Genomic DNA, 15,727 nt, shown 5'->3' with positions numbered 1-15,727 from the left:
GAATTTAGCAGTCAGAACAGTTGGGAGTTCTGGAAATGAAAGATTAAGTCATCAGGTTGTGGTCCACTAAAATTTCCTCACGGCTCCCTATGTTCATGAGATGCCAGAGATCCACATAAGACAATTTGCATATCACTTCAGCGGATCCATTCATGATTTCATTGATGCAGATAGCCTTTTTAATAATGGTTCTACATCTACAGCCCATTCATGTGAGATTTTTATCTTCCTAAAAACTCGTAAAAAAGCTATCTCACATGTTGGAGAGCTGGGTAATAGCAAACTGCTCTTGGCTAATATCAGTCTATGAGATCTGAGAAAAAGATTGGTGAGGTTAGTAACCTATCTCACTAACCCAGAGCCCTTTTTCACTATGTTGACAAAGTCAGGTATGGCCACACCAATTGTGTAATAACTCCTAATAATTTACTTTGTTTATGTAGGATTATTATAAAGGGGGGTTTGTATAGTGAAATACACTACCCTCCAAATCCTTTGCTAAGGAGAAAATATTGCTGCCTTTTCTCCATAGTGTTTAAATGTTAACAGCATGAGTTCATTTAGCTAGCTCCAAGGGCTTCCATTTAACCAGTAAGTCAACTCATAATGTCTACACCTACCATACACTTCCCCAACTAAGTGTCACAATTGATAACCAAACAGATTTTCTATCTACTTCCTAAAGCAAGGATACTGTTTTTCTAAGTGGTCTTTTTTTGCTCAATCTCCTGATGAAAATTGTACTCTTAGAGACCACTGAAGCTCCACCTGACATAAGAGTTACCTGTCCCCTTTCCAATGCACAATGTTCTCAGCTGTACGGCTTCCATAGAATCACAGCCAGAATATTCCAAGTTTCAAGGGAACTTTAGTTCTTATCCAGCAACTTTAGGCCAACAACTCATTCTTGTATGTCTAGCATGGGAGGCCTTCCAGATAATATCCAGGAGAAAGTACAATAGATTTGCCACCCTGTTGAAGAGCTCAAGTCTTCCAGTGGGGATTCCTCATCCTAATAGTTCCTTAAATGAAACAGCTAGGTGGTGCAGTGGATAGAGGACTGGACCTAGAATCAGGAAAACTTAAATTCCCAAGTTCAAATCTGATCTCAGTAAGACTGGGCAATTCACTTAACCCTGCTTGCCTCAATTTCCTCACCTGTAAAATGAGCTGGAAAAGGAAATGGCAAATCACCCTCATACCTTTGCCCAAGAAAACTCCAAATGGGGTCATACTGAAATGACTAAACAACTGCAAAAACCAACCAGAAAGCCTGTTGCAATAGTTTAACCATGAGGTGATGAGGGCCTGCAAAAGGGTGGACATCTATGTGAGCAGGGAGAAGGCAGTGCATAGAAAAGATGTTTTGAAGGTAGAAATAAGATGTAGCAGTAGATTGGAGATAGGGAGTAAGAGTAAGGAACTGAGGGTGATGCAGGTTGTATGCCTGAGTAACTGCGGGAGGAAGATGAAAGGGTTTGGAAAGAAATGGTTCTGTTTTAGACATGTGGAGTATGAAATATCTATAGGACATCCAGTTTGAGATATCCATCCAGTAGATAGCTGGTGATGTGAGATTGACTTGTTGAGGGGCACACAGCAAGTAAGAAGATGAGTCTTCCTGATTTCAACCCAGTGCTTTATTCACTAGGCTACCCAGGTACCCAGTGGTGGAATAGTATTGTGCTGTAAGAAATGATTAAAGCAGGATGATTAAAAACAAAAACAAGACAAAAACAACCTGAGAAAACTTATAAGACTTAATGCAAAATGAAGTAAGCAGAACCAAGAGATCTTTGTATATAATAACAGCAATATTGTAACAACATCTATTCTGATCAATACATTGATAATTCCAAATTATTCATGAAAAATTCTATCCATCTCCAGAGAGAAAACTGATGAACTATAAGGGCAAATTAAAATACAATTTTTTCACTTTATTTTTCTGGCTTTTTTTTTTCTGCATGGCTAATATAGAAATATGTTTTATATAATTTCATATGTAGAATCGATATATTGTTTGCCTTCTGAGTGGGTAGTGGAGGGGGTGGGAGGGAGAGTATTTGAAACTCAAAATATAAAAATAATGTTAAAAATAATAATATTTATATTAAGACAACTCTGAGATACCACTACACACCTACCTGTCAGATTGGCTAGAATGACAGGGAAAGATAATGCGGAATGTTGGAGGGGATGTGGGAAAACATTGTTGGTGGAATTGTGAATACATCTAGCCATTCTGGAGAGCGATTTGGAATTATGCTCAGAGTTATCAAACTGTGCATGCCCTTTGACCCAGCAGTGTTGCTACTGGGTTTGTATCCCAAAGAGATCTTAAAGAAGGGAAAGGGACCTGTATGTGCAAGAATGTTTGTGTCAGCCCTCTTTGTAGTGGCCAGAAACTGGAAAAGTACGTGGATGCCCATCAACTGGAGAATGGCTGAATAAATTGTGGTGTATGAAAGTTATGGAATATTATTTTTCTGTAAGAAATGACCAGCAGGAGGATTTCAGAAAGGCCTAGAGAGACTTACACAAACTGATGCTGAGTCAAATGAGCAGGACCAGGAGATCATTATATACTTCAATAACAATTCCATATGATAATCAATTCTGATGGACATCTCCAACAATGAGAGGAGCCAAATCAGTTCCAATAGAGCAGTAATGAACTGAACCAGCTACACCCAGCGAAAGAACTCTGGGAGATGACTATGAATCACTGCATAGAATTCCCAATCCCTCTATTTTTGTCTGCCTGCATTTTGGATTTCCTTCACAGGCTAATTGTACACTATTTCAGAGTCCGCTTCTTTTTGTTCAGCAAAACAACTTTTTGGACATGTATACATATATTGTATTTAATTTATACTCTAACATATTTAACATGTATTGGTCAACCTGCCATGGGGGGGGGGGGGAGAAGGGGAAAAATTAGAACGAAAGATTTGGCAATTGTCAATGTTGTAAAATTTCCCATGCATATATCTGGTAAATAAAAACTATTAAAATTAAAAAAAAAAATTTTAATTTGCTGTTTGTTGCCTTTGCACATCTCTCCCAGTAGAACTTATAGTAAAACTCTCTCATTTTTGAACTATATAAGCCTTCTCTTACACATTCTTTGGTTTCATAAATAGAAAGAATACCAATAATAACATGGTTTAATTCCTCCAGTAGTGGGTATATCAAGTTGATGGTTAATGGACAAGGATCTCACATTTAAAATTTAATTAAATTCTCAAAATTGTGCTGTTCTTAGCTTTCTTGCACCATTTTCTTACACTCTGCTACAATCCCTCCAGGAGCAGAAAGACTCCAACACAGAGCTAAGAGCCAAATCTGCTGTTTTTCTTTTTTTATGATTACAGAACTCATGGTCTATTAACACTGGTGATAATCTCTGTACTTAACTAAGTTTGCAGGTCTATAGACAGCAAGCATATGAGTGAAATACTGTATATTATTATATAACATAAAATGAAATTTCATAATTTTTTTGGTAAAATTCTATGGAACATGTTGATTTTACTATAAAAATTTGTATTATTGAAAGTCTTCGTACCTTGAGATTTTCTCCACATTATCTATTTAAGGGGTGTTGCAGTCAGGCCTTAGGGCAGAAAGATATGTAACTATTTAAACCATGCATAGAATATCCCCTTTAGACTTGTACCTAAGGGAGATTAGGTAGTGATATGAAATAGGGATTTATAGACCTTAAAGGGCAGCTCATGTAGTGGACAAAGCATCTGGCTTAAAGTCAGGAAGACTCATCTCCCTTATTTTCACAGATACTGGAGCTGTGATCCTGGACATTGCCTTGGTTTCCTCATCTATAAATTGAACTAGAGAAGGAAATGGCAAACCACTCCAGTATCTTTGTCAAGAAAACCCCAAAGGGGTCATGAAGAATTGGACATGACTGAACAAAGTAAGATTTGAAAGACCAAGTAGATGCAGGTATTTGAAGGTGTTCTGTGAGTCATATGCTGAAATGAGGAGGCAGATTAGACCTGATGTAAGGAGAAACTTCATTAATGTTTGGAAGCCTTAGGAGGAATTGACTCCCCCCTCACTCTTTGAGCAAAGTCTAGATGAGCTGCCCCGGTGTCCTGCTGGGGGAACCTGCTCAGATGGCCTCTGGGGATTCCTGCAGCCTGGTCCGTGAGCCTATCTCCTGTGCCCGGGGAAGGGACAACCTTCCTTCCTTAGTCCATGTTGCGTCCTTAAGAGCTGAACAGAAGAAATGTTTTTTAAGGACAGCAATTTAGGGATGTGGGATGTGGCACAGCTCGGTGCCAGTTTGGCTTCATTATTGCACACCATGTGCTTTCTCATGTGAGAACAGTCAAGCTTGGCCAGTCACAAACACCCAGCAAAGCAGATAATTGCTGCAAATCAAAGGGGAGGCTGTGTGAGCTTAGAAAGCACTGGGATGAGTTGCATGTGCAGCAGTCAGAATGGTTCTGCAATACAGAATACTGCCATGTTTCCTCTAGGCCTCTTATCTCTCTCTCTTTCTCCTCTTTGTCTCTTTCTCTCTCTCTCTCTTTCTCCTCTTTGTCTCTCTATCTCTCTCTTTTTCTCTTTTGCTCAGTCTGTCTTTGTCTCTACTCCCTGTCTTTCCTCCCTCTCTCTTTCTCTGTCTCTCTCAGTCTCTCCTCTCCTCCTCTTCTCTTCTCTCTCCCTTTCTCCTATGTATTTTATGCACTGAAAATTATTATTCTGAGAAGGAGGGCTACAGGTTTCACCAGACTTTTAGAGATGTCACTGACAAAAAAGATTAAGATCCCCTTGGGTTAGGTTATTTCTAAGGCTCCTTCTAGCTGTGAGGCCTTTGAAACTAAGAGTGTATCAGGGAGAAAGCAAAGGCTTATCCCAGATGCTTTTCACAGATCTGTTTCTCAGAGTTAACCAAAATACCAGCTCCTATAGCAAAGATCTCTTCAGTTTACATTGTTTCACACAGTTCCCAGAAGATTGCCAAGTGAGCACTTTTTGGTGATGGTGGGTGTCATCGTCTTAGGAGAAGGTACATTTAACTCAGAGAAAAAAGTCTGGCTCATTGTTTTGCTGTGCAAAGAAAAGCAGTAAAATTCTCACTTTGGATGGCTCGTACCCTTGGCTCATATCTGTGGGAAGAAAGCATCAATACTGCTATTTTTAGGCATTGTAAGGGGACACATGCAGATTTGGGAAGGTGGGAGAGGAGGGAAAAGAAGAAGGGGGCTGTTTGCACAGGGTTTTTTAATTTGGTGAAGGTATTGTCATTGACAGTAATGGCCACTAGGTGACACCAAGCCCTCAGGAAAAATCACTAGACCTTAGGGAAACTGTTAAGAGTTAACTTTATGCTGGGCTAAAAGAGAATTGTGTGTGTGTGTGTGTGTGTGTGTGTGTGTGTGTGTGTGTGTGTGTGTGTGTGTTAGAACCAAGGCCACCCTTGCACAGAACCATGTTACATAGCCTCCTAGACTCAAGAGAATAGATTTTTTTTTTTAAAGATCCCACTTCCCATCTCCCCAAAAGGACACATCATCTTGTCAGCTTACATCAGTGTTACAACAGCCACTGTTCTCAGAAAACCCCTCATACTGCATCTCAAGCTTATTTTCTCTTATTGATTCTCTTATGTACATCCTGTAAATAGTCGCTTTTCAGATTTATAAAGATGCTCATTAAATCACTCTTGGTCTTTTTCCTAAATGGGGGATCTTGGAAGGACTTTACAGACACGCTAATTCATTCTCAGAATACTCAGTTCATTACATGGAGCAGACACTCAATGTTTGTTGGACAAACGCATGATATCGCTTCTCAGGAAGTGCACTAAGAGAATCAAGGTCTCCTAAGGCTTCAGGGGAAAGAGAGAAGCCAGAGAGAGTCCTGATTTGGCCATGAAGCCTGTTACTAGTCAAGCTCTCCATCCCACAGGCCAGCAGGACTGGTGGGCAGTCACTCTGCTTGAGGTACCAGAGAGAGGGGAAGCTGGCCTTCTTGTAACAAGGGTTAGTGCAGTGCAGCAAACATCAAACTGTCTCAAGTCAGAGGATGATCAAATTAGGCCTCTGAAACTTCTTATATCACGAGAGGGAAGCCATTTCACCTCTGAACCTCGTTTTTCTCATCTGTGAACCAGCAGCCCTCCAAAGTTCTTTCCAGCTCCAGGTCTAGAATTCTGTGGCTTCTGTCAAGGTGCAGTCCCACAGAAAGGAGAAGGGACAGAGGTGTGTGATGAGAGCAGTTCTAGGTGGGGCTACACAAGGGATATTTACTTCATAGATATAAAAAGAGTAAAGATATAAGTTCAGCTGTCTATTTCTTCTCTTCAGGGTTCTAAAGCTACCCTTGAGAGGTATCTTCCATGCTATCAGCTCAAGCTTCCATTTCTCCCATCATGGAATTGGGAGAAGGGATAGTCTTTTATACTCTCAGCTCATATCTCCATTCTGGGAAATCTCTCCACTTCCCCAAACTGTTAACCACCAGCGATTGATGTCCTGCTTCGATTTAACCAATTACTTTTGCTTAGCTTTCAAAGAGTAGATATTTATTTGAAGAGATGGCAAGAATAAGTTTAAATAGTTAAAACTCTGGACCTGAAGTTAGGAGGAACTGAGTTCATATTTGGCTTCAGACACTTATTAGCTGTGTGACTTGTCCAAGGCACTGAACCCTGTTTGCCTCAGTTTCTTTAACTGTAAAATGAAATATAAAATGGCAAACCACTCCAGTATCTTTACCAAGAAAATCCTAAATGGCATCACAAAGAGTCAGGTACTATTGAATCAATTGAATAATACCAAGATAGCAGGAAGAGAAATATTAATGCTTCTCCCTCCCACTCACCCCCCCCACACCCCAGGAGAAATATTCTTTCCCTGGAGAGAATGGTAAAAGGGAGAGCGTTCCCTGCCAAGGAGAGGGATAAATATCTTTTTTGTAAAAACTAAGCAATAACCAACTGATTAAATTGAATTGGAGCTTTAATCATTACCAATGAATAGTTTGGGGAGTGGGAAAAACTTTTTTTTTTTTTTTTTTTGGTGAGGCAATTAGCATTAAGTGACTAGTAAGTGTTAAATGTTTAAGATCATATTTGAACTCAGGTTCTCCTGACTTCAGGGCTGGTGAGAAACAGTTACCAGAATGGAGAGCTGAGAGTATAAAAGACTATCTCTTCTCCCAACCCCATAGGGATACCTCTAGAAGGGGGAGATAGAAGAGTAATGGTTACGCTTTAATCTCAGAGTCAGAGCTGAAACCTATGTAGTTCTGGAGCTCTCCAGAATGAGTGGAATGGGTAGCAAACCATAAGAGCTGTGAGATATTTACAGAAACCCTTATGGGCCCATCAGAGGAAACTCATTAGCTGTCCTTTCTGTTTTATATTACAATGTACCAGATGGCTGTCTCATACCCATTCAGCAGTCCATGGGATAGAAAGAAGATATATTTGAATATTTTATGTGTGTTATCTGACATGGTTCTGTATATTTTATCATAATATTTTGGCAGTAGTCTTCAGAAAACAAACATGGGGTCATAAACCACTTGGAATTCTGGGAGGAAAAGAGTTGCATAGATATAGTCCAGGTCCTCTTAGCCCATCACCTTCTCCATACCCCTCTCCAAACTCTGGAGTGCCATTGACACAGCCCTGAGCTCACTTATCCCTCTCCTATTAAAGTATAGCAGTTTTGTCTTTTTTGTTCGTTCATTTTCTTCAATTAGTTTCTAGATTTCATCTTCCTTCAGGTCAATTTTGTTTCTTGTCTCGCAAATTAACTAGTTTTTTCATTTGCTTCTGAGTGAAATATTTCTCTTCACCAAATGTTCTTTATGTTAAGTCTGAGAACTAGTGTGTGTTGCTCAGTGTTTCTGGAACTTCCCGAGAATGTCATTCCCAAGAAGATCAGCAACTTAGAGAAAATTCCTGGGTGTTTACAAGTGCTTGAGTGTGCTATTTATAAAGCCACTGTTTTTCACCTTGAAGAACTGGTGGCTCATTGTAAATGTTATATACTCCAATCACCTCATTAATTGGACATAAGGTGAAATTTTTTATGTGGTCAAGGAGGTTTAAATATGTACATTTGTGTGTTAATATTAATGGAGACTTTAAGCCATATGAGACTTGACTTGTCAAAAAATGAATATTTGGTATCATGACAATATTGAAAACATGGATATTTATAAAATATGTTCCATTTGTGTTTCATCTATGTTATACTCCAGGTGGTCGCCTACCTTTTCCTAACCTCAGTCCAGGCTCCTGCCATTGATTATCCAAGTGAGTAGACATGGTCCAGTACATGGTGACCAGCAAAAATAAAACTAAAAAGAATAATTAAAGCTAGTAGAGATGGGGTTTTGAACTAATTAACTTGTATCTCAGGTTTTGTTACTAGAATAATGAGTAGGCTTAGTCAGCTATATAATTGCAAGGAGACTTCATTTACTGAGATTTTATATCTCAGGGCTTTTATAATGGGTACAAGGGAATTGAAATGTTGTCAGCAAATCTCAGGGAATGAAAATGAAAACAGCTGCAGTTTCCCAGGAAGTTTTTGAAAGATACTTAGTGAAAAAAACCTGACCCTTGATGAAGATAAGATACAGTGGGATAGTTTCTGTTAAGATTTGCCCATCTCTCTGTCTATCTGACCCTTTTACTTTCTGCTTGGAGCTTCTGTACTCAATGCCTGACCTGGAGGCCCTGCAGATAAGCTGGGAATCTTTGGCTGCTACATTCTCAGATTCTATCTAGGAGTTGGTCTTGGTCACTGCAGCCTATACCAGGAGATAGCATGAGAAACTGGTCCATCCCAGAATTACCTGTCTTTGTTACCTTGTTGCTGACTTGGATTGGTGGTCTTGGCTCTCACCTGTATGTGAAATGTGAGCCTGGCATTGGATAGCTGTTCTAATTTGGGAAACTCCTTGTTTTCTGGTTCTTCTGTCCCTTGTACAGACTTTGTTTGTTATCAAACCTAGATTGTCCCAGCGATTCTGATGCTAGGGGGCAGGAGTGAGAGGCAGATGTATTGGGTTTGAATCCTAGCTCTGAAAATAAGTCTATGTTTGGGACAGCAAGATGGTACTGATCCTGAAGTCAGCAGGACCCGGATTCAAATCCAGCCCCTTTTATACCTCAATCTATGATTCTAAGACACAGGTATGTGGCTCAGTGGATAGTACAATGAGCCTAGATTCAGACATTTTCCTGAGTTCAAATCCTGCCTCAGATACTTATTACCTGTGTGATTCTGAACAAGTCACTTAGCCCTCTCTGCCTCAGTTTCCTCATCTGTAAAATGAGCTGGAGGAGGAAATGGCCAATCACATCAGTATCTCTGCCAAGAAACCCCAAATGGGGTCATGAAAAGAGTCAGACACAACTGAAAAATGATTAAAACAACAAGAAACATGATATGATTGTGGTCTTCTTGATGAAGAACCTTGAGTTCTTTCTAATTATAACAGCTAAAGTAGGTGAAAAGGTTACTTTTCATGTAGTCATTTTTTCCATCACATAAATCCCCAGTCACAGAATACCATGTGTATGACCTTAATTTTCTGACATCTCTAAGTTGATCTGAGACATCTTAGTAACTGGCTGTTCTTAGACAAGTGATTTATACAGCAAATGAAAGAAAAAGGCCCAGTAATCGGAGGGCAAAATGAAACCCCTTTAAACTAAGGCATACATTAAGTGGAGAATCTGTTCAGAGAAATTTGGGTATACAACACCCAGTATTATGTATCACCAAGCAAGACACAGCTAATAAATATGGACAGTTCCCTTTAAATGTTCAAGTTCTTAAAAGTAATTCGTACTTCCCCCCTCTTTTTTTTTTATTTTTTTGCTCCTTATCCTTCTCCCCTTTCCTTCCTCTTGCTTTCTTTTCTCCTTTTACTCTCTCTCTCTCTCTCTGCCTTTTTTTACTCTTCCTCCCTTACCTTTCTATTTTTTCCTTTTCCCTTTGCTTTGGTAAAAATTTTATTTAGAACACCCAAGTGTATTTCCTTATAGCTTGAGGTCTTCAATCAGAAGCTGAATGACCACTTGTTGGGCACATTACAGTAGAATTCCTTTTGGAAATGAGTTGCCCTTGATGGCCATTGAAGTCGCTTCCAACTTTCTAGTTTATGATTTTGTGATTTCGATTCTGTAAATTTTGAATTTGCACTCAGAAGTCCTGGGTTCAAGTAATAGCTTTTGTACTTAGTAGTAGTCTGATGGTAGGCATGTCATTTAACTTTTTGGAGGATCAGTTGATTAATCTACTCCTCTTTGGAATTTCTGCCTGGCTTGATCCATCTTACTGGTAAGAAAATGAACTCAAATTCCACTAGCCTCCTAAATCTAACAGACCTCAGAACAGCAGAGGAGACTGTGATTCCCATCCCATCCAGTCATGCAACTTGCCTAGGGTCATTAAGGTGGCAAATAGAATAGTAAAGATTTGAACACAAGTCCAATTATTATCTTATCAAGCAACACTATATTGTACAGGTTACCCCATTACTATATGAATCTGAAAATGATAAGAACAAAATCAAAACCATTTCTTTGAAATTTTGAAATGTCCAAAAAAATCTTAGTTTTACACTATAAAAATTTTAACCTATACTTTTGGGAGACCCTGTGACAGGGAAAACATTTTCCATTTTTAAAGCTTAGTACTTAGGAAAAAACGGGAATGTTCAGACAATTGCCAAGTTACACCATTGTTCCCTGAAACAAAAATCAATTCTTTTAAAAAATCAACATTTTTCCAGTGATAACATTCATATGTTAATAAATCATGGAATAACATTATCTCTAAAGAATCAAAATTTTGTATCACCAAAAGACAATGGAGAAACACCTGGTGGGAATAAAGAGGTTGCAGTTTATTACTAATTATGAATTGTATTCAAAATGTGATGCAAAAGTATCCTTAAAGTGATATAAGGAGGGAACAGGTGGTGGGCTAGTAATATAGTCAGAGTAAAGAATAACAGTGCCCACTTTGCTATTATCTATAAGATATTAAAAGAAATAAAAGAAGCACACATTGGGCAAATCCTTCGAAGTGATTTTTGAGAGAATTCAAAGGTGGGTTACCCGTTAATGTACAGTTTCAATCAAAGGTTGGATGACCCCTTGTTGGGAATATTGTAAAGGGTCTTCTCTTCAGGTGCATTTTGGATTTGTGGATTCTAAAAGTCTTTTCTGACCCTGGAATTCTGTAATAAGCCAGAAAGAATGAGGAGCATAAACTATCATAACAAGAGAGCACTGAATTTGGTGTTGGAGGTCAAGTCATATCAACCTTTATTAAGTCTTACTTTATGCCAGGAACTAAGAAATGTGGATATAAAACAAATAAACAAAAAGCAACAACAACTACCATCCTCCCCCCCCCCCCCCCCCAGTAAAACAGTCCCTGAACTCAGAGAGCTCCCAATCTAATGAAAATAATGATGTAAAATATATATGGGATAAGTTAGAGCTAATTTCAGAGGGAAGTCATCAGGGATATTGGAAAGGACTTCTTGAATAAAATAGCATTTTTAGCTGAGACTTGAAGGAAGCTTAGAAGTAGTGACAAGGAAGGAGAATATTTCAGGGAGCGAAAAATCAGTGAAAAATCAGTGAGAGAGAAAGTATCTTGTTTGAGCAGAATTAAAACCTAAGTTCCATCACTGGTTTTTCCACTTACTAATTCCACAAACTAATTGTTTGGTTCTTCATTTTTGAAGATCACTGATAACATCAGAGGGGTGATGTCTTGATTTTTGTTCCTGAAAAGCTTAAAGTCTCTGGGCTGAGTCTTTAAAAACAAAGGATTTTGAGTGTGGGATGTGAGGAAGGTGTGCATTCCAGGAATGGTGGACAGCCTAGTACCATTACCTCCCTCACAGGGATGATAAGGTTTTGTGAGAATGAATGTGAAATCCACCCTTTGCAAACTGGTAAGGACTAAACAAATGTAAAGTACCAGGGGGATCTATACTTACTGAACAAATTGTGACCTCTTTGAGTCTTGGTTTTTCTCCTTATAAAATAGAGATAATAATAATCTCACTCCGTAATTTACATGCTTATTAGGAAGACTGGCAGAGAGAAATCAGAAAGGCTCTGTAACCACAAGAAACATTTTCATCAGTTGAATCTCTTAGAAATCAAAAAGAGTCCCCAGATGGTAGACTCTTGATTATGAAAACTCCCTGTTTTGAATGTCTAAACACTTTCCATTTGTTTAAGGCCCTATATTCTTCTCTTCATTCTGCCTGCGTAGGCAGGGAGAGGTTGAGGGAGGAATAGTCCGGAAGGAGGGAGGGGAACAGGGAAGGTAGAGATTATTACTTGCCAAACCTAGAGATTTTGCTCCAAGAAAAGCTTATCATTCATCGAAGTGCGTCACTGCTAACATGCACAGGGGGCCTATGTGAATTACTGACCACCAGGAAGAAAGAAGTGATCCTTAGGGGCCTGCCAAGAAAAATCAGAGCACTCCGCATGGGGTGAATTCCTATTTCTCCCCAAGCACAGAAAGGCGGGTGGGTTTTTTTGGCTTCAGGATTTTTGTGTTTTTTCTTTTAGTCCAACTATTTGCACAAACAAAGGGACCCAGCCTTGCTAAGCAATGCTCAATGAGCCTAGTGCACATTTAAGTAGCATTTTGCAGTTGCAAAACACTATTCAACCGTGATCTACCCGTTTGATCTTTGCTACTGACCTGTGAGGTGGGTAGGTGGTGGAAGTGGAAGTATCTCTATTTTACAGAAGAAAACAGAGGTCTGGAAGAGATTGCCGCTTGCTCAAATGGTAGATATAAGATTTTACCTGATATCTTCTGAAAAGGAATCCAGTCTGACCTTGTCCCCTTGTCTTTTGTCCTTGACTCTAAGAGAGAAGCTTGTGTCCCTGCATGCAGTGTTTATGAAGTAGAGTGTGGGGAGTACTCTGAGTACAGACAAATAAGTGGGAATCAGATGCCCAAGCTTTAAGGAAAGAGTTATCTATGAAAATGTCTGTGCTAAAGCAGCTCTCTAATCTCTATCCATACCAAGGGGCTCAGTCCTTAAACTTGGAAAGTTCAATTAAAAGAAGCATTTTTTGCTTCTAGACGGAAATATGTCAGGCAGAAAGGGTGCAAGCCCCTGAGAAAACCATCTTCTCCAAGATGCTTCAGAATGACCTTCTATCAGTCAATCACTCAGTAAACATTTATTAAATATCTACTTTGTGCCAGGCAATGTGCTAAATGCTAGGGGTACAAAAAAAAGGCCAAAGAAAGTACTTGTCCTCAGGGAATTTACAATCTAAATTTTCTTGCTCTTCTGTAATGCTACAATTTTAAGACATTTCATTTTGCAAGGAAATATATAATTCTTGAGTCAGAGGCACTGATAATATTAAAACTACAACAAATATTTTACAAAACCTAAAAATGGTTTCAGGAGGTAACATGGCATACATAATAGATGCCCCATATTTAAAGGATTCCCTAGGATAGCAACTGACTGCCTACTCCTAGGCACATCACTTAATCTCTCTGCCCCAAGCAGCTATTTATGATTGCAGATTGAAGAGCAGGTGTTTATTGGCATGGGTTAATGGAAATTTTCACATCAGGAAGTCCATAAAAAAGAAATCCTGAGTTTGGTGTCCCAAAATTCTCAATTTGCACTTCGGGCTGCATCCTGTGAAGTCCAAATCAAATTACTAACACAGTGGAGCCGGCAAAAAGACAAATACAAAAAAGTTAAATTGACTTGTGAACTGAATTTGCCACTTTTTAAAAACTTCATTAATTAGGTGAATGTCCCCTGACACCTGCTATGGCATTCCTGGGCTTAGCACAATGTCTGGTACATAGTAGGTGCTCACTAAATACTCATTAACTATGTATCTGACACTATCCTAGGCAAAGAGGGAACTGCTTTAGAGTTTAGCAGAGAGATTATTTGGTGTCTCATTGTAACAACGTCCAGATCTTTGATCCTCAATCCTCTGACATCACAATCCAGTCACCCTAACACTGATGATTTCCAAGGGGGAGAGGATGGTCCTCGAGTTCTGATAGATTTATTTTGCTGACATCCAGCTAATATTTTCCATCCCTTAATTTTGCCCTGATAAATCACGTATTTACAGCCTCAGCACCGCCCTAGCCCATTAATCTTGTCCCTGTTAGAAGTATTTGAAAGGCCCATTATTACATCTCCCAAATGTCCTGTTCATTTTTGAAGAACTTGCCAAAACAACCCATCCCTCAGAAAGCAGTGGGTTCCCCTTTTCTGTGACATTTCAGCCCTTGGGCTCTGAGAAATTCTTATAAAGAAGTTTGCTCTATCCCTGCCCAGTGTTTTTCTGTGAATTCTCCACCTACTTAATTCTGATAATCTTGCCTATAAATCACTGCCTCATCCTGCCCCCACCCCTACCATACCATTGCTTCTTGCTTAGCCACTTGGCCCATTGTTCAATGCCTCAGTCGATTTTGTTATTTAATCACAACTAGAGATTAATGTTAATCTCTAGTTCATGTGAATCAGGCAGAGTCCTCCCAAGGACTGAACTTATTTTTTCCATCTGTCACCTTCCCAAGAACTGACATTGTTTTGTCTTCCCCCTTCTATGGGATTCCTGAGAACAAATAGACTTAGAGGGCAAATGGTGAGGCCATAGGGATAAAGCCTTGAAATGCTGTACAGATGTGCATCTTTACTGTGTAGATAGCTAGCTATTATTAAATATCTGAAGATCTTATTCTTTTAATATCTCGGGGGCACCATTGTAGCATTTTGGGCCGCTTTCTTTTGTCCCTTACTACACAGTAGATAAATATTACATAGCTAGAATATATTTAAGGTGGAATTTGAACTCAGGTTTTCCCATTCCAAGTCCAGGGTTTTGCCTACTGTACCACCTAGCTGCCTCGAGAGTTGATATTTACTATCCAGGACCATTCATTAGCCTAATCAGGAAAAGGAGAGTCATGTTTGGATTCAGTGTCATGAAAGCAGCTGGAGGGTAGTAGAAATACCATGTCTTCCTGTTTCAACAGGGATAATGATAGAGATCTATACACAAAATAAACATAGCTTTGCACTCAAATTATATAGAAAATAAAAGCAAAGCACAGAGGTAGAAACAGAATTTTATTCACAAATTATAGAAATTAGGGACTTTCAACCCATTCTTTTTGAAACAAAAATTCATTCAATAGAGAAAATTTATTTTTTTAAAAAAGTAACTCCTCTTTTCCCTTCCCCCAAATAACAAACAATAAAAAGGAGAGCTAGGTGGTACAGTGAGTAGGGGACCAGTTTTGGAGTTAGAAGTAGCAGTTCAAATGTAGTCTCAGGCACCTGAGACTTACTTGCACTAAGTGGATTGCTGGGCCTGGAGTTAGGAGGCTTGTGTTCAAATCCTAGCCTCAAGATAGTTACCAAATGCATGATGAGGCAAATCACATTCAAGTTCATCAATTGTAAAATGTGTAGCACCTACCTCCTAGGATTGCTGGGAGGATCAAATGAGATAAAGCCCTTAGTTCAGCACATGGAACACAGTAGGAGCTTAATAAATGCATATTTTCCTCCTTCTCTGTAGTCTGGCACCAAAGTGATAACAATTAATTTTATTTTACTAATTAATATTATAATCACTAGATTATTCTATTAAATCATCATTAAACTATTAATTATAATCATAAGA

The sequence above is a fragment of the Sminthopsis crassicaudata genome, chromosome 1 (assembly GCF_048593235.1).
Source record: "Sminthopsis crassicaudata isolate SCR6 chromosome 1, ASM4859323v1, whole genome shotgun sequence".
Classification (NCBI taxonomy): Eukaryota; Metazoa; Chordata; class Mammalia; order Dasyuromorphia; family Dasyuridae; genus Sminthopsis; species Sminthopsis crassicaudata.
This window is presented reverse-complemented; position numbering follows the sequence as displayed.